General features: G+C 51.9%; 1 protein-coding gene and 1 long non-coding RNA gene across 4 annotated transcripts in view; one reads left to right on the top strand and one right to left on the bottom strand.

Annotated features, from left to right (window-relative positions):
• Positions 1 to 25,478, top strand: part of NAV1 (neuron navigator 1) — a 286,515-nt gene that overhangs the window by 35,648 nt on the left and 225,389 nt on the right. The gene's annotated exons all lie outside the window — the stretch shown is intronic.
• LOC120403570 lies at positions 11,470 to 16,620 on the bottom strand. Its single transcript, XR_005597597.1, has 3 exons — positions 16,488 to 16,620; positions 15,203 to 15,450; positions 11,470 to 12,571 (listed from the first exon to the last, which is right to left on the bottom strand). It is a non-coding gene; the product is annotated as an uncharacterized LOC120403570 (long non-coding RNA).

Here is a 25,478-nt window from a genome sequence, read left to right as displayed (position 1 = left end):
ACAGCAACTTTGTCACATGACCATCTTTCCCCATCAAGCAACCCCCAAATGTTGCAATGCATCTGCTTGTGGGGGCGGAGCTTGGGTTCCACGAGCTGCCTTTAGGCTGATGTTTCCTGATCTCCGGGCTTACTCTGCAACTTCTGAGTTTCTTTGTGTTGTGCTCGCTAGAGAGAGAGGAATACATGGCCACGTGGCATGGCAAAAAGCCTTTATTAGTATCAATGATGATGTGGGGATGCCCACATCATGGACTGGGGCCTTCATTACCTGGGAGTTATAGATCAGGCCAGAGGAGCGGCAAGAAACCCTTTAAACCATCCTATATTCCAGCTAGGCAGGGTCTCCCAGAAAAGCTATTTTCAGTAACGTTTTAAAATGCTTTATTGGTGCTAATGCCCACCTCCCTCTCCCTGTATAGCCTCCATCCTCAACGTTCTTTACATGCTATAAGGGGGCCTCCTTGTGGCTGGGGGTGGCAATGCAGTCCTGTTCCCACTCCTGGTCCCCAGTAGGTCTTCAGTGCCCTCCGGTCGGAACACACAGTCAAAATGAACCCCTTCCACTGTCCAACAAATAAAACAGTCTGTCTGCCTTCACCGAGGTCTTCAGACCTCACTCTGGCCTTTTTAAATTCAGTCCTTTGCTCGGGGCTCCAAATGAGCCCAGTCCCCTTCTTGAGGCTTAGGTTAGGCTTGTTCCCACTTCTCGGGGTTAATGCCACTTTGCCATTGGCTGGCAAGGGCCACTACTCTGGATTCCAACCCAGGGACCCTATACGCAGCAGCCATGTACTATGCAATTCAGTTCATTGTTGCTACCTCCCTGGGCCTCTTCCTACCTGGCCCCTTATCTTAGAATCATAGAATCTCAGGGTTGGAAGGGACCTCAGGAGGTCATCTAGTCCAACCCCCTGATCAAAGCAGGACCAAACCCAACTAAATCATCCCAGCCAGGGCTTTGTCAAGCCTGACCTTAAAAACCTCTAAGGAAGGAGATTCCACTACCTCCCTAGGTAACCCATTCCAGTTCTTCACCACCCTACTAGTGAAAAAGTTTTTCCTAATGTCCAACCTAAACCTCCCCCTCTGCAACTTGAGACCATTACTCCTTGTTCTGTCATCTTCTACCACTGAGAACAGTCTAGATCCATCCTCTTTGGAACCCCCTTTCAGGTAGTTGAAAGCAGCTATCAAATCCCCCCTTATTCTTCTCTTCTGCAGACTAAACAATCCCAGTTCCCTCAGCCTCTCCTCATAAGTCATGTGCTCCAGCCCCCTAATCATTTTTGTTGCCCTCCGCTGGACTCTCTCCAATTTATCCACATCCTTCTTGTAGTGTGGGGCCCAAAACTGGACCCAGTACTCCAAATGAGGCCTCACCAGTGCTGAGTAGAGGGGAATGATCACATCCCTCGATCTGCTGGAAATGCCCCTACTTATACAACCCAAAATGCCATTAGCCTTCTTGGCAACAAGGGCACACTGTTGACTCATATTCAGCTTTTCATCCACCGTAACCCCTAGGTCCTTTTCTGCAGAACTGCTGCCCAGCCATTCGGTCCCTAGTCTGTAACAGTGCATGGGATTCTTCCGTCCTAAGTGCAGGACTCTGCACTTGTCCTTGTTGAACCTCATCATATTTCTTTTGGCCCAATCCTCTAATTTGTCTAGGTCCCTCTGTATCCTATCCCTACCCTCCAGCGTATCAACCACTCCTCCCAGTTTAGTGTCATCTGCAAACTTGCTAAGGGTGCAGTCCACACCATCCTCCAGATCGTTAATGAAGATATTGAATAAAACCGGCCCCAGCACCGACCCTTGGGGCGCTCCACTTGATACCAGCTGCCAACTAGACATGGAACCATTGATCACTACCCGTTGAGCCCGACCATCTAGCCAGTTTTCTATCCACCTTACCGTCCATTCATCCAGCCCAGACTTCTTTAACTTGCTGGCAAGAATATTGTGGGAGACTGTATCAAAAGCTTTGCTAAAGTCCAGAAATAGCACATCCACTGCTTTCCCCTCATCCACAGAGCCGGTTATCTCATCATAGAAGGCAATTAGGTTAGTCAGGCATGACTTGCCCTTGGTGAATCCATGCTGACTGTTCCTGATCACTTTCCCCTCCTTTAAGTGGTTCAGGATTGATTCCTTGAGGACCTGTTCCATGATTTTTCCAGGGACTGAGGTGAGACTGACTGGCCTGTAGTTCCCTGGATCTTCCTTCTTCCCTTTTTTAAAGATGGGCACTACATTAGCTTTTTTCCAGTCGTCCGGGACCTCCCCCGATCGCCATGATTTTTCAAAGATAATGGCCAATGGCTCTGCAATCTCATCGGCAAACTCCTTTAGCACCCTCGGATGCAGTGCATCCGGCCCCATGGACTTGTGCTCGTCCAGCTTTCCTAAATAGTCCCGAACTACTTCTTTCTTCACAGAGAGCTGGTCACCTCCTCCCCATACCGTGCTGCAGAGTGCAGCTGTCTGGGAGCTGACCTTGTCTGTGAAGACAGAGGCAAAAAAAGCATTGAGTACACTAGCTTTCTCCACATCCTCCGTCACTAGGTTCCCTCCCTCATTCAGCAAGGGGCCCACACTTTCCTTGACTTTCTTCCTGTTGCTAACATACCTAAAGAAACCCTTCTTGTTACTCCTAACATCTCCAGCTAGCTGCAACTCCAAGTGTGATTTGGCCTTCCTAATTTCACACCTGCATGCCTGAGCAATACTTTTATACTCCTCCCTGGTGATTTGTCCAATCTTCCACTTCTTGTAAGCTGTTTTTTTGTGTTTAAGACGAGCAAGGATTTCACTGTTAAGCCAAGCTTGTCTCCTGCCATATTTACTTTTCTTCCTACACATCAGGATGGTTTGTTCCTGCAACCTCAATAAGGTTTCTTTAAAATACAGCCAGCTTTCTTCGACTCCTTTCCCCGTCATGTTATTCTCCCAGGGGACCTTGCCCATCAGTTCCCTGAGGGAGTCGAAGTCTGCTTTTCTGAAGTCCAGGGTCTCTGTTCTACTACTTTCCTTTCTTCCTTGTGTCAGGATCCTGAACTCGACCATCTCATGGTCACTGCCTCCCAGGTTCCCATCCACTATTGCTTCCTCTACTATTTCTTCCCTGTTTGTGAGCAGCAGGTCAAGAAGAGCTTTTCCCCTAGTTGGTTCCTCCAGCACTTGCACCAGGAAATTGTCCCCTACACTTTCCAGAAACTTCCTGGATTGTCTGTGCACCGCTGTATTGCTCTCCCAGCAGATATCGGGGTGATTAAAGTCACCCATGAGAACCAGGGCCTGTGATCTAGCAACTTCTGTTAGTTGCTGGAAGAAAGCCTCGTCCACCTCATCCCCCTGGTCCGGTGGTCTGTAGCAGACTCCCACCACGACATTACCCTTGTTGTTCATACTTCTAAATTTAATCCAGAGATTCTCAGGTTTTTCTGCAGTTTCATACCGGAGCTCTGAGCAGTCATACTGCTCTCTTACATACAACGCAACTCCCCCACCTTTTCTGCCCTGCCTATCCTTCCTGAACAGTTTATATCCATCCATGACAGTACTCCAATCATGTGAGTTATCCCACCAAGTCTCTGTTATTCCAATTACATCATAATTCCCTGACTGTGCCAGGACTTCTAGTTCTCCCTGCTTGTTCCCCAGGCTTCTTGCATTTGTGTATAGGCACTTAAGATAACTTGCTGATTGTCCCGCTTTCTCGGTCTGAGACAGGAGTCCTCCCCTCTTGCAGTCTCCTGCTTGTGCTTCCTCCCGGTATCCCACTTCCCCACTTACCTCGGGGCTTTGGTCTCCTTCCCCCGGTGAACCTAGTTTAAAGCCCTCCTCACTAGGTTAGCCAGCCTACTTGCAAAGATGCTCTTCCCTCTCTTCGTGAGGTGGAGCCTGTCTCTGCCTAGCAATCCTTCTTCTTGGAAGACCATTCCATTGTCAAAGAATCCAAACCCTTCTCTCTGACACCATCTGCGTAGCCATTAGTTGATTTCCATGATTCGACGGTCTCTATCCTGGCCTTTTCCTGCCACAGGGAGGATAGATGAGAACACCACTTGCGCCTCAAACTCCTTTATCCTTCTTCCCAGAGCCACGTAGTCTGCAGTGATACGCTCAAGGTCATTCTTCACCCTCAGCTCAGGACCAAAGCTCTCGGGCCCCTCTCTCCCTGCAAAGCCAGGTAGGTAAGTGCAGCCCACCTAATCCTCAGGTTTCCTTGCTCTTGTGGTCCCAGCCAGGGACTGCCCCACTAGGGACATGCAGTGCCTTTTGTCTGAGCCTGGTGGCCTCCAATTGGCTGTCGCTAGCCCTTGGAGGACCACATCTCAGTAGTTTTCAAGATGGCTTCTCCAGAGAGGCCTCTCTAGACAGGCTTGGAGGACCCACCTTCACTGCTCTATTCCTCCCACCTCACTGCTTTCCGGGGCAGGGTGTAGTAGGATCACTGGGCCTCCTGTAGGGACCAGCAAAGGGCAGGCATACACCCATCGCAGGTGCCTATGAGTCCATCCATACAGACCTCAGAGGTGAAAATTGTAACCCAACACATTTTAGAAACCTCTAAAGAAAAATGCCTCTTGCAATTTTCTGTGCATCGTAATGCTGTGACTTTAAAGTCTGATGTTTCAGGAGCTGGAAGCAAGTGTTGTGCATCCCATTGAAAGGCTCAGAATCTCTGCTTTTTAATGCCCACCCCCCAAAATGGTACTTGGCTGGGGTGGGGTTGGTGGGCAGGGCTGGGTCTGCATTTGGATGAGAAAGAAGGCAATATTGCTCCATAGGCTTGGAACGTTAGACTAAATCCTGTCTGCAATGGACCGAGAGCAGGTGAGGTAAGCCAACATGCATTAAAAGCAAATAGAGTGGAAGCTCTTTGGAACAGGGACTGCTTCTTTCTTCTGTTTGTACAGCACCTCATGTGACTGGGTGCTTGTCCAGGACTGAGGCTCCTAGGTGCTACCCCAATGCAAGGAATAAATACATGCTGCAATCCGCCACATGACCATCTCCACTGCACGCATATACACAAGCATACATCTGTCGAAGGGCTGCATTTAAGAGCCCTCCAGACTGCATCCGTCTGTACATGCTTTACATTTGCCAAAGCCAAAAGCACACATCAGCCAGTTGGCCATTCCACATCCCGAGGTCTGAAGTTGTAGGATGGGGAGGTCTATTTCCACACTGGGGAGACTAATCCAAGCCCATACATTGAGACATCTGTTATTCCTCAAATGCTCTGAAGCAAAGAACTTCATGGTGTTTACTTTTCTTTTGCGGGGCTGAGCCAGCTTTCCCTGGCCGGACACGGGGGTTGAGCAATAAAGCAGGAGGAAAGGAATAAACAAATGACTCAGTGGGCTTCTGAGATCTTGTCCTGAACAAAAGTTTATCCAAATGTCACCTGACAAGCTAAATTTTCCAGATTAGGTTTGTTTCCAGCCTCTGGGATCTTTTCAAAGCAGCAGCTCTTGGGCCTGGGATAATGGCATGACTGATACTTGAAAACAAAGTCCCAGAGCCTGATCCAAAGTCCATTGAAGTCAATGGGAGTCTTTCCATTGATTACGTGGTCCTTGGATCAGGCCTCTAGAGAGCAACCAAGTGACTTCTCCAAGCCCCCACCTCCTCCCCCCCAACATGTATTGTGTGTCCTTCTGTTCTGTTGAAAGGACTGGTGCAAGGTGGCTTTGGGGTGTGTATGGCATGTTGACACCACAACTGGTTGGAAAACTACTATGGAAGCAAAATTTCAATGGAAAATACATTTACAAAGATGTCTCTCATTTTTTCTGACCAGCAAGAGTAACCGGGACTGGATCTTGCTTGGCACGGTGGGATAATTCACTCTGGCCTAGTGTGATCACTGGGCAGACTCGCCCACGCTGGTTTGGCATGGAGACTGGTTGGAAAGGTTCACTGCATGGTCACTAGGAAACATAATTGGCTCCCTCTTTTGCAGGGCCGCCCAGAGGGGGGGGCAAGAGAGGCAATTTGCCCCAGGCCCTGAGCCCCACGGGGGCCCCCACCAGAGTTTTTCGGGGCCCCCAGAGCGGGGTCCTTCACTCCCTCCGGGGGGCCTGGCAAACTCTTGTGCGGCCGGGCGCAGGAGCTTCTGCCGCTCCCGGTCTTCGCTGGCGGGGGGTCCTTCTGCCCCGCTGGCGAATTACCGCCGAAGACGGAGCGGGACCCGCCGCTGAAGTTCAGCCCGGTCTTCGGCGGTAATTCGGCGGCGGGGGGGGGGCCTTCCGTTCCGGGACCCACCGCCAAAGTGCCCCGAAGACCCACGGCAGGGCACCCCTCCGCCGAATTACCGCCGAAGACCGGGCTGCGCTTCGGCGGCGGGTCCCGCTTCGGTTGTAATTCGGCGGCGGGGGTTCCCTGCCGCGGGTCTTCGGGGCACTTCGGCGGCGGGTCCAGGAATGGAAGGGCCCCCCACCGCCAAAGACCCCGGGCCCCCGGAATCCTCTGGGTGGCCCTGCTCTTTTGTGTGGACACCAGATGGAATGTTCTCCTCTGCCTTGGTGAGACCCTGAGGTGTCATAGGTGGAGATGCAATGCCAAGCAGACCAAAAGTCAGTAGGTTCTAAGGTCTGCATTGGGTGGAAATCCAGGACAAAGATGTGTACATCTAGCTCTGGAAGTGGTTCAGGATTGAATTCCCGAGGGAATGGCCTACAAGTGAGATCACTCCTGGCCACTGCAAGTTGCATGTTTGGGGGAGCTAGCTGGGGTATAATCAGTTTCTGAGATAACTGAACACTAGACCATTCAGGACTCTATAGACAGTGTAATGTTTTTGGGGAACCCCTCCACGTGCCTGATCACAACTCTAGACCTTTTGTTCCATAGAGAATCCATCAGAGGTTTTGCACTGAGCTCAGTGCATGCTGGGGCAGGACTTGGGGAGTTGAGCTGGTGCAGTGCAGATACCTGTTCAGTGCAGAGAGGATCAATATAAGATCATATAATTTCCCATTAGGTATCCCCATTGTGTGTCTGGGCTTAGCACACAACAGACTAACCAGCGTATTGAATGCTCCCCTCCCCAGAAACAACATGGCAGACAATGCTAGGCTGTCATTACTCTGCCCTGAGGAGGGAAGCCACCTTCTGCAATAGCTGGCTCTTCCAAGAGGCCTTGAAGGGTAGCTCCAGCTGAAGAATATTGCAGTGATCTCACCTGGAGGTGACGAAGGGAAGGATGGTACTAGTGGGGGCTGACTGCCAGAGGAACAGGGGCAATTACTTGGTGAGACAAAGCTGATGGAAGGGGTTTCTGGATACTGCCTATGTCTGGGAATCCAGCAGCAGTCAGGGGTCTGGGCGTCCATGGATCTTGCTCTTGCTTCGTCCTGCTGACCCAGCATCTTCTGGATCCTAGTCCGCTCACCTTCACTGGACACCAGCACTGCAGAGAAACGGTCCCATCCACCCAGAGCTGGGCATCTTCAGCACATGGTATCCTGCAGAGCCTCAAGCTGTCCCCCAGTGCCCTCGGGGGCACTGTGTGTGTGTGTAACAAGATAGGAGAGGAGGGTGTCTTGTGGGATTCAGCAGCTGAGATCTCTGAGAAGAAGAGCAGTTGCCTAGCGCTAAACTTGGATCCTCCAGAAAGAAACGAGGACAGTCGCTCTCTTGTGGTGCAGTCAGCAATCCCTTCCATTGCTGCTGAGTTCAGGTCCAGCTTAGGCAGTGACTCTAAGCTGCACGGGCCAGGTTTCTAAAGGGATTTAGGTGCCTAAAGATGCAGATAGGCACCTAGTGGGATTTTCATTTGCACCTTTAGTTGCCTACATTCCTTTTTAAAAAAAAAATCTGACCCCACAGGCTGTGTTGGCCAGTTTGGCAGCTAGAGAGACTCCCCGGGTCTGTCAGTGTCCCCCTTGTGTATTGACTCCGCCTGCTCTCTCCCATGTGAGGCCACTACCCCACGTTACAGCCATTCCCGCTACCCTGCTGGTCCTGCAGTGAAGCTAGTAGTACTTCCAGATGGCTGATGCTGAAGGCCCCTTTACATCCAGTAGTATCAGCCTGGACAGCTGACCTCCAGCTGTTGCCTTGGGGAGATCAGCAAAGGTTGAAACTAATGCAATTTCTGGGCCATATCCTATTCTGAAACCTGACCGACTGGGGGACAGGGAAGATATGGAGTGTGTCAGATGCTGCTGGAGTTGGCTCATCAGCACCTTCTCCATGAACTTTCCCGGAAAGAAAGACTTAGAGGTGGCTAGTAATCACCAAGATCAGTAGTGTTCAGTGGCCTTTTGAGGAAAGACCTGATGCCAGCATGAAAGCCATTGCTGCCGGCTTGAGGGACCCTGTCAATACAGAGAACAGGCATTTCCCCACCAGCCAGGAGACGCAAGCTCCCAGGTGCTGTAGCTGCAGGTGTTGACCAGGGAGAATACCACCACTGTGGGGTGCAGCCATTGGATGTGGAAGAATTTACTCCTACAGGGCCAGGCTGCCTATTCAGGCTGCTGCATTTCAGCCCTCGGCTTCCATACTTCCCAGCATTCCCAGTGTCGGGATGGAGCTGGAAGAACTGTATTGCTAAATCTGTTCTTTGCTTCTAAAGCAGAGCTGTTGGCTGAGGATTAGCAATGGCTCTGTGCTCACTTCAGAGGCAGGGACCCTCGCGAGCAGGCTTCCCTGAGAGCCAGGAGCACTTAGTGCTGGTGCAATGCAGAGCAGAACAGACCAGGTTTACGCTGAGCACTCCAGAAGTATTGCTTTGTCTGTTCACAAGCTAGGAAAGGGGTCTGGGCGGGGCTCCGAGTTCTGTGCTGGTCTCATCTCCAGCAGAAGAGGGAGGATTTAAACAGAATCTGTCTTCACTGCTGCTGCTATCTGAGCAGCTCTGCAGGCTCAGAGAAGCTAGGGGTGGGGGAGGCGCCTGCTGAGTGGTATTCTTCAGAAACAGGAGGCATAAGTGGCACTCTGCTCTTCCCTTGCCCCTCTGCACAGAGGATCCCAAAGCACTTTGCAGATAATGCTCTTCCACCAGGAGCTAGCTAGATCCCTCACTGAAGTCAATGGGAGGACAGTGCCTCTGAAAATCAGGCCCAGCCTGCCTTAACTGAGCACCCAAAAATCAAAGCACGCAAAATCGGATGAGATTCTTGGAAACGGAGGGCTGTGTGACTGGCCCAACATCACCCAGAGAGTCAGTGGCAGAGCTGGGAACAGAATCCAGGGCCTCCGCTCCAGTCAGAGTGTTCTGGGGGGAGGATCATATCTCTGTTGCCTGGAAGGATGGTGTGAACATTGGCCCTGTCCACTGTGCCTGTACCAGCCCAGAGGAGATGGGTTTCACGGTGCAGCTGAGAAGTGCTTGGGTTTGCTTCTGTGACCAATGTGAGAAGTTTAGAGCTGATCTCCTGTGAGTTCCTGCTCTGAATCCAGCCCAGGCCAGTGGTGAGCATCATTCCCTTCTGAGGCCTGCTTGCTAGCCTGGATGGAATGAGTTTGGGGGTCTTGGGACAGGCCCAAGGGATGCAGATGCCTATCCATAGCTACTCCTCTGGGGCAATCCGAACAGAGAGGCCAAGGATTGAGCTCCCTGTCCTTGCCCCTCTGTTCAATAATGGTAAATCTGAGCTGCTGCCTTTGTGTTTGGAAAATATGCACAGTCCAGCAGGGATGCAGACTACCCAAGGCAAACTCCTCCTTGCCAGTTGCCACATGCTCGCTCTCCTGCAGTGAGTTCATTGCTGAAATCTCCCTAGAGCACAAGAGTTAGAGCAGGGGTGGAGGCTCAGTGGTTTGAGCACTGGCCTGTTAAACCGAGGGTTGTGAGTTCAATCCTTGAGGGGGCCATTTGGGGATTTAGTTGGGGATTGGTCCTGCTTTGAGCAGGGGGTTGGACTACATGACCTCTTGAGGTCCCTTCCAACCCTGATATTCTATGAACCCAGATCTCTATGAATAGATACCTGCCCTTTTGCTCAGTGACTGGACCAGTCACTTCCTCTCCATGTGCCTCAGTTTCCTCCTGTGTAGAATGAGGATAACAGTGCTGCTCCATTTCAGATCAATACAGCCGTATAACAATGCAGGATTAGAGGGAGGCTGGAGCTCCTCTGTCAGGATTTTTTTACAGACCCATAGGATTTAGGCACCCAACTCCTATTGATTCCATTGGGATTTGGGCACCCTAAACTCATTTAGGCTCCCTTGGGAATCCCAAGCATCATGGCAGCAGAGTGTCGGCTCCTATCTATCTCTCTAAAGTTTTTAATTTTCTTTATTTCCATTTTTTTATACTAGAGGAATCAGGATCGTTCCCAGGCCCATGCCAGACTAGAATAAAATTAAACAAAATAGCATTTTCAGTGGGAAATCCCTCTCCAATCATAGAAACCGACTAAATCCTCTTTAACTTTTTGCACATCATCTAGATGTCCAGCTTGTGCTCTCCATGTGCCGGCTGCCCACCCGCTGATCAGTATCTCTGTATAACAACCATTTTGTTTCCGTGTGTGCACACAGAGCCCGATCCAAAGCCTCCTGCAATCAATGTGAATCTTTGCATTCACTTCAGTGAGCTTGGGATCAAACCTATAAGCCTTATCCATTTAACAATATGTCCCCTAGTCCTGGTCTACCAAACAACTTTTGAAGAAATCATCAAGATTTGTTGGAGAGGAATGGGGCTCTCATGGGTATTGGAGACCTGGGACTATGGAGATTTGGGTTTCCTTTCCTGGGGTCTTGTAGCAAGTCACTCCCCTGCTCCATGCCTCAGTTTAGCCTTCTGCATGATGGGAGGGGGGATAATCGCAGCAGAGGGGTGAGAGAGATTTAATGAGTCTTGCTCATCCTGGAAGTACCTCTCCAGCTCAGAGAGTTAGAGATGAGTTTGAGTCTTCTGTTGCTGCTGTCACTGGGGAACTGTCCAGCAAAGGAGCCTCCTGAAAAGCAGCCATAGGATCTGTGCTTAATGCCACCTGGGGAGACGGTGAGTCCATGGGCTGTGCCTTCTCTTTGGACACTGGATGGACCCAGTGAAACCAGAAGGCAGGTCCTGGAGATCGACTCGAGAGGTGTGTGTTATATGTCACTGCCAAATCCCTATGTCTGGGACCTGGGTCCTGTGACAAAGCCTTGGCAGATCTCAAGAAAGGTCTCTTGAGTAATTGTAGTAGCAATCTCATTAACTGCCAGAGGCCCTTAGGACTAGCAGCTTCCCAGGATAACTCTCCTTGCCCCATCTCTGTGCCATTCCCAGATTGGTCCGTGTGCTACAAGCATAGGCATGTTCCCAGGAGCCAGCTGCCCTCAATCCAGCACAGCTCTCCAGGTTAGCACGAGAGGCACAACCCATGCCTTTGGGGGCAGTAAAATATCTCACTGGACCCCCAGTCCAGGCAGGGATGTGTAGAGTCCCTGCTCTCTCTAGTTGGGGATCCCTTGCTCCATGAAGTATGGTAAGGTGTTTATTGTCTCCTTAATTATCTCTATTCTTATCCTGTGCTCATCCCCATGGTATCTGACCACCTTTCAGTCATGCATTAAGCAACATGATTAACATCGGTCACATGTTTGTGTTCTCATCTACTTCAGGGCGGGAAGCATGTGCAGGGGAGTGTCTTGTTGTGGTAGAGTGTATTTAAATACACCTGTTGCTCTGTATTTATGTTATATAAGGCAAGGTCAAAGAAATGCACCTTGCACTCGGAGGGGAAAGTGGTGAGGTTTGCAATGGCCCTTAGTTCCCAGGGGCATTCCTTCTACAGTCTGGGCCCAGCCTCAGAGAGTTCTGTCTTCTGCACAGACAAGTGTTACCCTTATGGCAGATCATTTCACTGGGTCAGAGGAGAAAAACTGTTGACCAGTGTTTGTCCTGGACCTTTAGGCTCCTATAGATACTCTGAGCCCAGGTTATCGCATGTCCTGAAGGTAAGAACTGAGATCTTGAACTTGACTAGAAGATCTGTGGGAATCCAGTGGAGGACTGGCGTGATGTGCCCATGGTTATCCTGGGCTGCTGAGAGGATGCGCTGCAGCATTCTGTATGAGTTGGAGCTTCCCAAGTGCCGAAGGCCTCGTGCCCAGGTGTATCACATTGTAGTCGAGCCAAGAAGTGACAAAACTGAGAGTAAACTGAGGCCTGCTCATCTTCAGTCAGGATGAGATGAAGTCTCCTAGCCAACTGTAGATGACAGAATTTCTTGTGGAGGCTGGTATCTGAGAGCTTAGCATCAGCAAAGAATCCAAGAGTATGCCTAACTATGGAATGAACTGACCAATTGTTGCTGTAAACCTTCATCCAAAGGAGATGGCACCATGGCTGCAAATTCCTCAAAATGCTCTCCTCTGCCCACCATCCCCTCCGTCTTGCTCGGGTTCAGCTTCCGCCAGCTGTTCTTCATCCTTGAGCTGATCTCGTCCAAGCACTGGGCCATCTTGGTGGTAGTGGTGTGATCGTAGGTGGTGACATAAGTGGAGCTGTGCGTTGTCTGCTTATTGCTGGCACTTGAGTCCATGTCATCTGAATAGCTCGCCTCGAGCTGCATGGAGATGGTGACAAGCACTGGATCCTGGTGGGACTGCACAAGGGAGAAGTCTAGGGGTGACGTGCCGTTTCCCATCACTACTCACTGGGTGCGTTTGAGCCGTCTTAGCCCAATTCCCCTTGGCCCCTGCCACTTCTCTCAGGTCAGACAGCAGTATCCCACAGTCCACAGCACTGAATGCTGCAGAGAGGTCCAGGAGGATGAGAATGGATGTCTGTCCACCCTCCATCCAGGGACAAATCATCCATCAATGCCATGAAAGTGGTTTGAATCGAGGTATTGCTGGGTCTAGATGTTAACTACAAACCTATCTAATTGAAGCTGGCCTTTGGCTAGTGTCTCTGAGCTTGCTCAGGAATGAGAGGTTTGATACTGGGCGGTCATGGGCTAGAAATGAGGAACCTGGTTATGGCACTCGCTCCCTCTCACCTGCCTTCCCTCCACCCAACCGCATGCCCATATGCTCTCTCGTATGCTCATATCCCCCTGCCACACCTTAGTATCCCATCCTGCTCATCCCTGGCATGCACCCCTCAGCCACTTACCTGTGCTTCTCTGCTCACCCTCCCACCCCAAATATCCCCCTATACTAGTCATGCATCCCTTTGCACACTCCCCCACCCCTCACACACTCCTTCCTCACCCTCAATCCAGCTGATACCTCCTCCCATTTGTTCACACACTCATCCACTATGTGCCAGCTGGCACACATATTCCCAAACTCCTGGGTAAATCTGGCTAAACCAGACTGACCTCCTGGGAGCACCTTTGTCCTGCTGTTAGCTGCCTCTGAGCCAGCCACAACAACCCCGAGTGCTGGAGAAGGGGCCAGGGCCAGGGATTGATTTGGAGGTAGAGGAAGTAGTAACTCTGCCTCAGGGTTTGAGCCTGTTGTACAGGGGGACTAGCATCAGGGGATCATTCTCTTGCACTAGGCAGACAACTCACAATCTGGCTGCTGCAGATGCATGATCAAAGCCCTGTGTGCTGCTGGTGCCTGGCTGAGGGGAGGGGATGGCTGGCAATCACTACCCCAACATGCCACGTGCCAGTTGCTTCCCTTACGGGGCTTGTGTGTGTATATAAACACTACCCAATAAGAATCATGGTCTGTCCTTTCTCCACGCCAGAGGGGACCATTTTTACTACTTGAGCAGAACCTGGGGAGGCTATTCCTCCACTGAGTTTGTAAGATCAGAAGGGAGGTTGGTGCTGGCAGCTGGCTTGAATGCTGCGAAGTGGGATTTTCTTCTCTTACCCTAGCCCAAGGTGCTAGGGGCAGCGCTGCATAGGTTGTCATGAGGGCTTTTCCCCTGGACCATTCATGCAACAACCAGCTTTTGGGAGAGACCAGGTCCCGACCACATGGTCATCAGACCCCAGGGCACTTTGCATTAGAGCAAGAGTGTGCATTCGAATCCCCAACCTGCTAACTCATGCAAGCTTTCCATGGCTTAGGCTGGATTGGTGCTTGGAGGGGAGGCCAGCCTTGCTAGAAGTTAGAGATGACCAAGTGCAATTAGAGCATCTTGCTGATAATCCAGGACTGTCCCCTCTAGCCCCTTTCTTAGGGCTATGTCCACTCTAGTTTTAAAAGGGAGAGCTGGGGGCTGCAGCAAGCGGTGACTGCATTGGAGGGGCTCTTCCCACTGAGTCCGCTCCTAGGGGAGAGTGTCTGGTTTTCAGAGGACACAAAAAGATAAGGCAGGAGCACCCAGTCACCAAATGTCCCAGGGCCCCTCCCTGGAGCCAGAGTTGTCTGGGCCAAACCCTAGCTCTGGTCCTAGCGTTCTCCCTCCCCAAACTCCCCCTGCAGTGTCAGCTGAACGCAGTATTTGCCTTCACTTTTTACTTCCAAGTGTTGTTCAGTGGTGCTGTGCCCTGTTAAACAGCTGTCACACCTTGCCCCAGAGGTGGCTGCATTTCGATGACATGATTTTGATGTGTGGTTGTAATGCTGTTAAAGTGCCCTCAAGGCTAGCCGAAAGCACCTGTAATCACTACCACCCATACTCATGTGTCCTCAGACCTCTGTCACCAGCTGGGAATTGTTCCAGCCTCACACAGCGAACCCATCACAGGCACCGCTACAGGAGCATTCCCTGACTCACTCACCCCTCAGGCCCACCCTGGTCAGAGACAGAGAGGGCATAATTCCTTGCTCATCAACACTGCTGCATGTACAGGCCAGGAGGGGCCCCTTATCAGAGCTGCTCTGATGCTCTCTGAACTGAGTGGAATCTTGGTCAGGGTGAGCACTCAGCCTGAGCAGTGCTGGGCATCGGTAGCTCCCACAGACCCCCATGGGAGTCGGCATCTCTTAGCATTAGGCCATAATGAATTAATTCCCATGAAAAAGCTGGGAACGCTGTCAGCAAGATCCCCATTTTACAGATGGGGAAACTGAGGCACAAAGGCCCTGACTCACCTAAGACCACACAGCAAGGTGAAAGTCTGGCAAAGTCCTGAGCCTCTTGCAAGGAAGACTGCCTAAAGGGCACAAATCTGTACATGTACCCCTAGTGATCGCTGCCACTCCTGCTCTCACACAGTAGCCAGCAGGAGGTGCCCAGAGGAAGGCCAGCCCCTCGCAGGAGAAGAGGCCGTGGTGTATGGCTGGAAAGGCCAGTCCGCCTAGCTTGGCCATCAGGTCTCGTGGCTCACCTGGGACTGGAGTGTCCTGAGTGGCTAACAGCCTCCGTACAGCACCCTGCAGGTCTTGTTGGGCTCCATCCAGGCAAACAAAGGTACCATGGTGTATGCGGAGGGGGTTGCTGGAAGTGTGTTCCAGGCTACACCTGCTCAGGAGGCTAGTGCTGCTGGGTGCTTCCCTAGCCGTGTGTGTGTTCTGCGAGCCGCATGGCCATTCGCGCACAGGGCAGGCGTGCATTCCTGCCCTCAGTTGCCCAAACCTGGGGGAGGGACAAGGAGCAGAGCGTAGATAACATGTCACTGTCCAGAGGAAATTACCCCGGCAGGTGGCCGTAAATCCCCCTGTGCTCCGCATGCGCAAAGCCACCCCCTGCTGTGTGCCCGCACGCAGTGCCCGGCCCTTCCTGTGGGCTGCCTTACCCCGCTGGCTGGCAGGGGGTGTAAGGCAGGGTGCATCCGGCTGCTGCAGATGTTTGACTTTGCTGCTAAGAGAAACAGACACCCCTCCCCTCCCATACACCTCTGTACACCCCACATACCCCTTTCCCTCCCCCGCATACACCTCTACACACACACACCCTCCCCACCTCTGTACACACCCAACACCCCCTCCCCCACATACACCTCTACACACACACACCCTCCCCACCTCTGTACACACCCAACACCCCCTCCCCCCACACCTCTGTACACCCCACATACCCCCTTCCCTCCCCCCGCATACACCTCTACACACACACCCTCCCCACCTCTGTATACCCCCAACACCCCCTCCCCCTCCCACCACATACACCTCTGTACACCCCACATACCCCCTCCCCCTGCATACACCTCTACACACACACCCTCCCCACCACTGTACACACCCAACACCCCTCCCCACACCTCTGTACACCCCACATACCCCTTCTCCTCCCCACTTAGACCTCTACACACACCCTTCCCCTCCCCATACCTCTGTACACCCCACATACCCCTTCCCCTCCCCACTTAGACCTCTACACACACACCCTTCCCCATCTCTGTATACCTCCAACATCCCCTTCCCCTCCCCCATACATTCCCTTCCCCTCCCCCACACCTCTGTACACCCCACACATCTGCTTCTCCTCCCCTCACTTAGACCTCTGCACACACACACCCTCCCCCACCTCTGTATACCCCCAACACCTCCTTCCCCCATACACCTCTACACACACCCTTCCCCTCCCCACACCTCTGTACACCCCTTCCTCCTACTACATACACCTCTACACACACCGCTCCCTTCCCCACAGCCCCCACCCCGCGCACTCACACGCCGCGGGCGCTCGGCGGCGGGGCTGGGCGCCGGCAGCCGAAGGCTTTTGGTTTCCTCGCCCGGCAGCCGGCCGGGCCCAGGCCGAGGTGAGAGCGACCCCGCGGGCCGCGCCCCGGTTCCTGGCTACGCTTCCCTGCGCCCCCTCCCGCCGCTGCAAAGCCGCGACCCCCCAGCGCTGCCCCCGCCCGGGGCAGCGGCACCTGGCCGGTCCCCGCCGCGCTCCGCGGTCCCTCCTGGTCCTGCCGGGCCGTGGCCAGCAGAGCGGAGCGGGGCGGGGAGCTTCCCCGGGGGAGCAGCCTACATCTGCCTCCCACTGAGCGGGGTGGGGCAGGCTCGCCCCATCGCCCCCCCACTGCCCGGGATCGGCCTGTTCCCCCCAGCTCAGTGACACCGGGCCCCGCCCTGCTCCCACCTCCCCAAATCCTGGCAACAGAACTTTTCCCTCCTCTGATCCCGGCTTTAAAGTGAAAGGGGGGAGACCCCTGATGGACTCCATCTCCCTCCCTGCCGCTGGCACTGGCCAGGCTGGTGGCTGAGCGGGGGAGTCGTCGTCCCAGAGCGCTGGCTCTGTGGCTTGCAGCTGAATCTCTCCTAGAGGCCTAGGGTGCCAGGCACGTGTGGAGAGGCCTCTTGTGAGGCTGAGCAGGAGGTCCGTGGCATGGGTGGCTGCGAACCCCCTGAGCCAAGACAGCCTGAAGCTGGCCTGGTGGTGAGCACACATTCAGATGAGCACTTGCCCCGTCTGTGCGCCCGAATGAGGCAAGGACCTTGCCAGCCTGCCAAATGGGACAGCAGAGTGCTGGGCACACGCCGAGGCCTGTCACCTCAGCCCCCACCCGCTGACCCAGTGCCCTGCAGCGCTGTCAGCCTGTCGCCCAGTGTGTAGAAGTGGAGTGCCCAAATTCCTGTTGACTTGGGGGAAAGCTGGCAGGGCTCAGCAGGTCACACGCTGGGGTGCAAGTCACGCAGTGCTCTCCCTAGGCAGCCCCCGGCTTTCCCATCCCTGCCTAGCTGGGTCTGAAATAGCCTGGATCTATTGACCTTCAGGGCAAAGCCCACTGCTCTGCCCAGGGGCATGCAAGAGGCTAGGCTGTACAGGGCATTGTCAGGCGCGGTTTGGTTTGGTGGTTATTTCTGGCCAGTCAGTCTCCACCTTTGGGGAGGCAGCTGCTCTTTTATGTCACTGTGGCATGTCACCCAGCACCTGAATCCGGCCACTTCTAGGTTGGGATGTGAGGGGATCCTTTATTAAAAATCTAGAGGTTCTTTTCAAGATGTTAGGACACTGCTTTTAAATATACAGAGGTTTGATTTCTATTGTTTTTATCATTTTGTTGGATAATATCAATGTATTTTGAAGCTTTTTAATTTTTTTTATCAATTTAAACTTTCACAGTTGTGGAGAAAATTATGGGGGTCAGATAATTATTTAATGACAGTAGACAGTGAGGTTCAAAAAGTAAAAGCTTTATAATGATGAAAACAGAAATAGCCACACCACAGGTCAAAATATACAAAGTAAAGTTCCTTAAATCAAACTCTAAAAAGTTCTCAAGCAGCATTTTTCTTACTTTGCCTGTCTGTAAATTGTGATGATTGTGGATGGAAATGGCTTTTTTTCCCATTGGCTTGTGTGTGTTTCGTGAAATTGATGGTTACCAACATTTACTGGTACAAATATAACCCTCCCAACCCTATCTATACAATACAGGGGGAGTGTTTCTGCAGGAGTTTGCCATAGATGGTGGAATCACAGGCAGTGGGGGTAGAAAAAGACCATCTGGGTCCTCCAGCCTCGGTCTGGCCTCTTTCCTTAATTGTATTTTGTAGGAGCTGCTTTCTGCATCTTTCCACTGTATCTGGAAGGAAAGCTGTGATCATGACTAATCAAGCCAAACAGAGCTGGGCTAGTTCAGTATTTGAAGGGGAGACCTTTGGGAGTTGATGCTTCTGCTGACTCAGTATTGAGCTGGTAGTGGGGTGTTGTCTTCAGATGAGATATAAAATTGGGCGGGTGTGTGTGTGTGTCCTGAGATCAATCATGGCATCTTTAGAAGAGGTGATATCTCCAACTCAGGAAATGGCAGCCTGCCTCATGAATTTCCCCTGCAGTTTCCACTAGGTCTGGTATTCTCCACCTCCTGTCCTAAACAGCTGCTGTGTTTCCCTCTAGAGGTGAGTGCAGGGAGTACTTATATCCCTTATTGACCTCACAGTGGTATTTCTGGATGTAGCTATTTTGAAATCCTCAGACTGTTCATGTTCTAGGGCAGCCGCTGTCTCTCACTATGTGTCTCTTCTAGGCTTTTAAGCTCTTCTATCAGATAAATAATCATAATGGAAGGAACTCTCTATAGAAGTACTGAGTTATAAATATTAAAAAGCCTATGGCAGTCCATGTAGGGGTAGGATAAGGCCATTGGCAGGTGTTTGCCCTGTGTTTGTTAAAATTTTCCCTTCCCCCACCTCCCACCGATGGGCCATGTGTTAGCTGGCTGTTGCTCCACCCCAGACATAGCTGCATTGCATTGGATAAATAGACTATACAAAAGCTTTGGGATTCTGTGCAATGAAAGGCACTTTGGAAATGTACCATGTGAGTCCACCATCATCTCTAGCCTGTCCCTGTATCTCTCCTATGATAGTGCCTCCCCGTTTTGGACCACCTTCTGGCAGGGATGGAGGTGACTTTAAATAGTGCTGGGCCTTGTATTCCTCATATCTCACCTCCAGCAACCCATGTCAGAAACTAGCTGCCCTACTTTACTTCATATCCCACACCACCCCCATATCTGCCTTTGCAACCCACGGGGCTGGAGATGGTCATTAGTTGGATGTTTCTGCTAAAATATCAGTAGTGAAATAGTTAATGATGGTGACATTTGCATTAACATCATTAGGCTTCAGAATCAACACCCACTGATTTGAACAAGCCAGTTCATTCCTCTGGGTTACTGGTGAGATCTTCTTATTGATATTCCTGGGTGCAGCTGGACAGCTCATTCATTGTCCCATGCTGGCTGCAGACTCAGCAGGTGTTACACAACTGATTGCCCTCCATTTTGAAGCATTAGGGTGGGTTGGTTGGTTGGTGTTTGTGTTTAGAATGAAAGCTGAGATTGTACAGCATAATCATGTGTGGCAGTCTCCCAGGAATGAGACACTGTGTGGCTACTTACACACCACACAATCACATTATACATGGATCCCAAGCATGGGTGAGAATGGCATGAAGGGTACAGATCACTAGCTAGAAGCAGGCATTGTGAGCTTCTTCTCGCTCCTGTGCTAATGCCCCTCTACTGTTCCATGCCTGGATTCCACCCAGCTCTGCAGATGTCCCTCTAATCCCAACGTGAAGACCCCAGGTTATTCCAGTCCTGGGCTCCTCCCCGACACTCTCAGATCTCCTGGTGCCCCTCAGTCCTGACCCACAGCCTCCCTGTTTTTCCTGACGTGGGCCTCCCAATATGTCTTTGCTAATGCCCTTCAGTGCAGGCCTGCGGTGCCTCCTCATTTTCCAACCTTGGGCCCCCACACATCTCTTCCAATGCCCCTCAGTCCTGACCTACAACACCCACTCACCCAGCCTCCTGCTGTTTCAGCTTGGGGCCCTACACAGCACTGTTAGTGCGCTTGCATCCCTGCCCGGCTATTCCAGTCCCGGGTTCCCTGGAGCCTGCCTATCCTGGTGTGTTGTTGGTGCCTTTATTACAGGCTGACACTGCTGAAGACACTTTCTCTGTGAGCTGAATCAAAACATGAAGCAAGATTTTATGAAAGTACATAATGGGGTCCCTGTGTAGTGGCTAATGGCCAGGAAAGAGAATATTAATGCTGTGATTACTGAGAGCTCCTGTTGGTTATTGGTTGCCATTTAACTTAGCTGAGCCTTGTACCCACTGTAGCTTTCTCCCGCTACTAGCCAAGGCCCATTGTAGGACTACAATAGGCAGCTAATGCCAGGACCCCTTTAAGCTCATGTAGTGTGGCTGATGCTTTTGGTTCCATTGGTTCGAGCCTGGACAGGACAGATTCCTCACACACAAACAGGTCTCCAACATCTTAGGCAACAAGGACATTCCATCAGACCGTTAACCTGTGCTATTCCCTGCTGCAGGATGTTGCTGAGCTGAAAGATTAGACACCCCAAAGGGTAAGGACAGCACCCGAAGTTACATCAGAGAAGTGCAAAATCACACTAGGACCCAAGAGATCTTTCAAGAGATTTAGGCACTTAACTCCCATTGAAACCAATGAGAGTTTGGCACCTAAATATGTTTGAGGAGCTGGGCCTTAGTACTTACAGGGCTAGCGCCGGCCATCACTTACACAAGAGTAAAGCAGGAGTAAAGCAGCAGACTCAGTGGGGTTGAACCCTGGCTTCTATTCCTGGCTCTGCTGCTGGCCTGCTGGTGACCTTGGGCAAGTCCTGGCACCTCTCTATGCCTCAGTTTCCCCTTCTGTAAAATGGGGATAATAGCTCCTTTGTAAAGCAATTTGAAATCTACATATGGAAAGTGCTATTATGTAGGAGGTAGGGATGATGATGATGATGGAGTTACACTAGTGTAACTGCGTGCAGAATCTGGTTTATAGTGTCTGCGTTTTCCAAGCACTGTACAAATTTTAAGTGAGTAATAATTAATTAAGGTAAAGATAACTAAGGCTGCCAATTAGCCCTCATGCTTCAGGGCAACAGTTGGTTACTGGCTGGGGACAGGAAGAAATGTTCTGTCAACTTCACAGTGCCTCGTAAGTGGCCTCGTTGCTTAGCAGAGAAACCACCCATCAAATAGATCATAGAAACTTAATCCCCCTCGCTCCTAGGAGGAGCCCTTCCAGGTCAAACCCAGTAGCTGGTCAGTGTATGGGGAAGGCAGTCCGTGCTGTACGTGCTCTGAGCTTGGAGAGATGCAGTTTCCAGGGGTGTCAGTCAGGCTCCTTGCCATGGTGGCAGTAAAGAGACTTCAGTAGCAGAGCAACGAGGTGGGGACTGGATTACTTCAGCTCCTTAGGGCAGGGACTCTCATGTTCTGGGTCTGTACAGCGCCTAGTACAATGGGGACCTGCCTCCTCGGTGCTACGGTAGTAAACCTAATAAATAATGTACAGCACCTAGCAGATTGTGGACCTGGTCCGTGACTGGAGCGCCTGGGTGCTACCATAATATATCTAATAGATGATAATCCAACCTGCTCGCTGCACCCAAACATTGGTTCCAGAGTCCCCTCCCCAAAGGGCTGTACCAGTGCTTCCCTAGCTGGAAGTCCAACCCTCTCCCACCCTGACTCTGAATCCCTTCTGCCTGGAAGGTGCTGCTGGGCTGGGGAATCGAGCCCACTGCTGCAACAATCATTGATTTGCTCCTAGCAGACCCCATGGCTCTGGCGATTCCACTATGCCTCCAGCAGTTTGGCTAAATCTCCTCCAAGACTTCCCCTCTGTTCCCACGCCAGCTATCACCTCTCCGCTTCCTTCCTCTCATCGCCTTCTATGGCGTGGCCTATCCAAAGCCTATGGTGGCATTGTGTTCCGGAGAGCAGAGAGGATGAGGTGTACTTGGCTCTAGCATTGGATTTAGTAAATCCAGGCAGAGTGGGGTACTGACTCCCTACTCCAATACAAATGCTCCAACCTGTGCATGCTGTGGCCTAGGAGGGGCCTCAGGGTGATGACCCCGGTTGCTGTCCACTGTATCTGGCTATGTCAGGCTGGCTGGATGTCTGTGTTATAGCGGGAGGCAGCATTTCGGTGAGCCCACCCAGGATTTCTGAGGCTGTGTGGCATGGAAGCATAGTCTAAGGGCTAGAACAGCAGAGGGGGCATCTCAACTCCTGGCTTCCAATCCCTGCTCAGGGAAAGGAGTGGTGTCTGGTCATTAGGGCATGTCAGTAGGAGTCAGGACTCCTGGGTTCGGTCCCCTGTTCTCCCATTTTGTCTTTGTGCAAGTCTTCAGTTTCTCCTTCCATCCTTTGTCTTGTCTTTTTCGAGTGTAAGCGCTTGAAGGGAGGCAGGGCCTGTCTCTTGTGATTTGGCCGCACAGCATCCAGCAGAATGGGGCCCAGTCTTTGTAGGAGCATGTAGGCCCTACTGTAATAAAAATAACAACCTACATGTAGCCTGGGTGTAAGCAGGTCCATTGATATCACTGGGCTTGTACCTATGTCCTGCAGCTCATGAGTTGCCTGATGCCTCAGTTTCCCCCTCATAATGGGGATAATGCAATTTATCAACCTCGTGGCGGATGGTGAGTGAGAGTAGTGAGCTGGATTGTGGGCTCAGAGGTGCTAGGAAGGCATATAGTGCTGTTATCATGTGACTTCCTCCTTCATTTTGGCAACCACTCACATGAACCCACTGAGAAGTGCCAATAGCTCCATGCGCCCGCCACGCTCTCCCTCCTAAGGGCTGACCTGCTGGCAGCATCAAGGCATGGCTTGTTTACTGACTGCACGGAACCAGGCCAGGCTCAGCGGTTCTCACCCTCAAATCTAGACCATAGTGAGCGCCACTCGAGGGCTCACAAGCTACGGAATCATAGAACCACAGGGTTAGGAGGGACTGCAAGGGCCATCTAGTCCAGCCCCCTGCCATGATGCAGGACTTGTTGTGTCTGACCCATCCCAGACAGACGGCTCCAGCCTCCTTTTGAAAACCTCCAGTGAAGGAGCTTCCACAACCTCCCTTGGCAGTCAGTTCCATTGTCCTACTGTTCTGACAGGCAGTTTTTCCTGAGATTTAATCTAAACCTGCTCTACTGTAGTTTGAACCCATCGCCTCTTGTCCTGCCCTTTGCGGCAAGAGAACAACTTTTCTCCAGCTTGGCAGCCTTTCAAGTATTTGAAGACCGTTCTCGTGTCCCTGCTCAATCTCCTCTTTTCCAAACAAAACATACCCGGTTCCTGCAGCCTTTGCTCATAGGGTTTGCACTCCATCCCTTTGATAATCTTTGTTGCTCACCTCTGGATCCTTTGCAATCCCTTTGGGAAGGGATACCACCCTACTCCTCTGTGCTGCGCCAGGACTGAGGGCGTGGATGACAGTGTGAGGACTCCCTAGCTAGGGAAACCTCCTCTCTGAGCCAGGCATTGCCCAGAGGGCTGGGTGGGTAAGAGACCCCCCTTGGCACTTGGCCTCAGACGGGCAAGCCACATCTCAGGGGCTTGTGAGTCAGGCTGGGAGGAGGGAGTGAAGCTGACCTGGCCTGCTGTTAACAGGGGTGGAGCAGGACAGGGAGATTAAGCTTTTAGCAGTATGTGCCTGGGGGAGAGGAGACAGGGAAATTGACCTCCCCAGCCACACACAGATCACTTTTTATCACTATGATGTTTCGCTTAAAGGGGCCAGTGTCCTTTTCTCCCCCCCCCACCCCCGCAGAGGGGCATGGCACTGTGGCACTGTTCATTGCCATGAAACATACGTTAGTGATGATCTTGTTATGCCCACAGGCTGAGGTTCCCCAGGATGGTTCGTGCATGTGATCAGCAGCTGATTAGTAAACTACATGAGGATTCAGTGCGGAGTCACGAGTGATCTGATCGCTACAGTGGAGTCAGTGTCCTACAGAGCTATTAACCCTCAGACAGCCTGGGGCAGGCCCCATACATGTGACCCCACTTACTTTCCTAGATCTGTTTATTAAAAGCCTTGCCGTTCGCTTTATTCCGTTCAATCAAAAATTACAAGAGTCAGTGGTGCTGGCCCTAGTTCTCCCGTGACCAGCCCTACAATAATAGGCCACATGAGCAGTGTTTGGATTGAAAGTGGGGGGGGATATAACAGTAGCTTACCCTCTTTCCATTTCTTTTTCCAACTGGCAGTCGTGGGAATTGTGGGCCCTGTGTTGCTGTGTGCTCCCCAAGGGCCTGGCACGCCCATCCATATTCCAAGGCCCTGCACATGCCTCCTGGGTGCAGCACCTCACCCATATTCCAGGGTCCCATGCATGCCCCCGGGTCCAACACCCATGTGCATGCCCCACATATAACCCTTGCCCACTGTGATCACCGGGGCGTGTGAGCCGCGTTGGGAAAGAACACAGTGCTAAGGAAACGGGTCAGGCTGCAGCAGGCGAGTAACCAGGGACGGGTCCCTGCCCCATAGTTCTGATTCATATCTGAATGGTCCCTGAGCAGGCAGGATCCAGGGGCAGGGTGGCATCCATCTCTCATTATAAAGATACATAATGGAATACGGAAATCAAAGCCTTCTGTAAGCATCCGTCCTTGCCCTCCTGGCAGGTGCGTTTTGACATGTTCGTTACTGACCCGACAATAAGCAGGATGGGCCTTTTGGCGCCTTCATTTATAGTGTCACCACTGAGCTGCGAGACTTGGGCAAACCTTGGCCCTGCATTCCTTGGTGCTGCAGATCTGCTGCTTGCAGGCAATGAGCAGACTGGTAGGAGGTGTCCAAGTCTGGAGGGGGGAAGTTCCATTCGTCTCCAGGCTTTGGCTAGCTCGGTCCTTTCCCCACCCCAGACCCGGCTATTGGGAAGGCTGTTTACCAAGCACCTGCATCATGGACCATCCCTTTGTGTATATGGCCTGGGAGCCAGCATTTCAATCAAGTCACTCCAGTGCACGAATGAAGGAGGGGGCTGGAAAAGCATTGTTTGCTGGGGCTATAGCAGCTTCTCCCTTTGCACCCAGCATCCTGCAGTCCAGCTCTGCTCACATCCGGATCTAGGCTCGAGGGTGGGCGTAGAGGGGGCATGGGGTGAGGGCTGGAGGGCTGTTAATATTATTAACAGAGGAGCTGCCTGGGCTCGGGCTGAATTGGAAGATTGTTCCCCTCTCAAGGCTCCTTTCTCTCCCTGCTTGGATCTGTTTCTTTTAGAAAAGTTTTATGTCTCTTTGCGTAACAACAGCTCTTTCTTTGTTGCCCTTCCTGAGGGGCTGAGGGAGCGGGAGGACAGAGTGGGTGCATTACATGCACAGCCTTGCCCAACTCCAGCTCAGGGCTGGATCCTGATCTCGGTTCCAC

The sequence above is a fragment of the Mauremys reevesii genome, linkage group 4 (assembly GCF_016161935.1).
Source record: "Mauremys reevesii isolate NIE-2019 linkage group 4, ASM1616193v1, whole genome shotgun sequence".
In the NCBI taxonomy this organism is placed as follows: domain Eukaryota; kingdom Metazoa; phylum Chordata; order Testudines; family Geoemydidae; genus Mauremys; species Mauremys reevesii.
The sequence above is the reverse complement of the archived record's forward strand: the minus strand, read 5'-3'. Positions and strand labels throughout refer to the sequence as shown.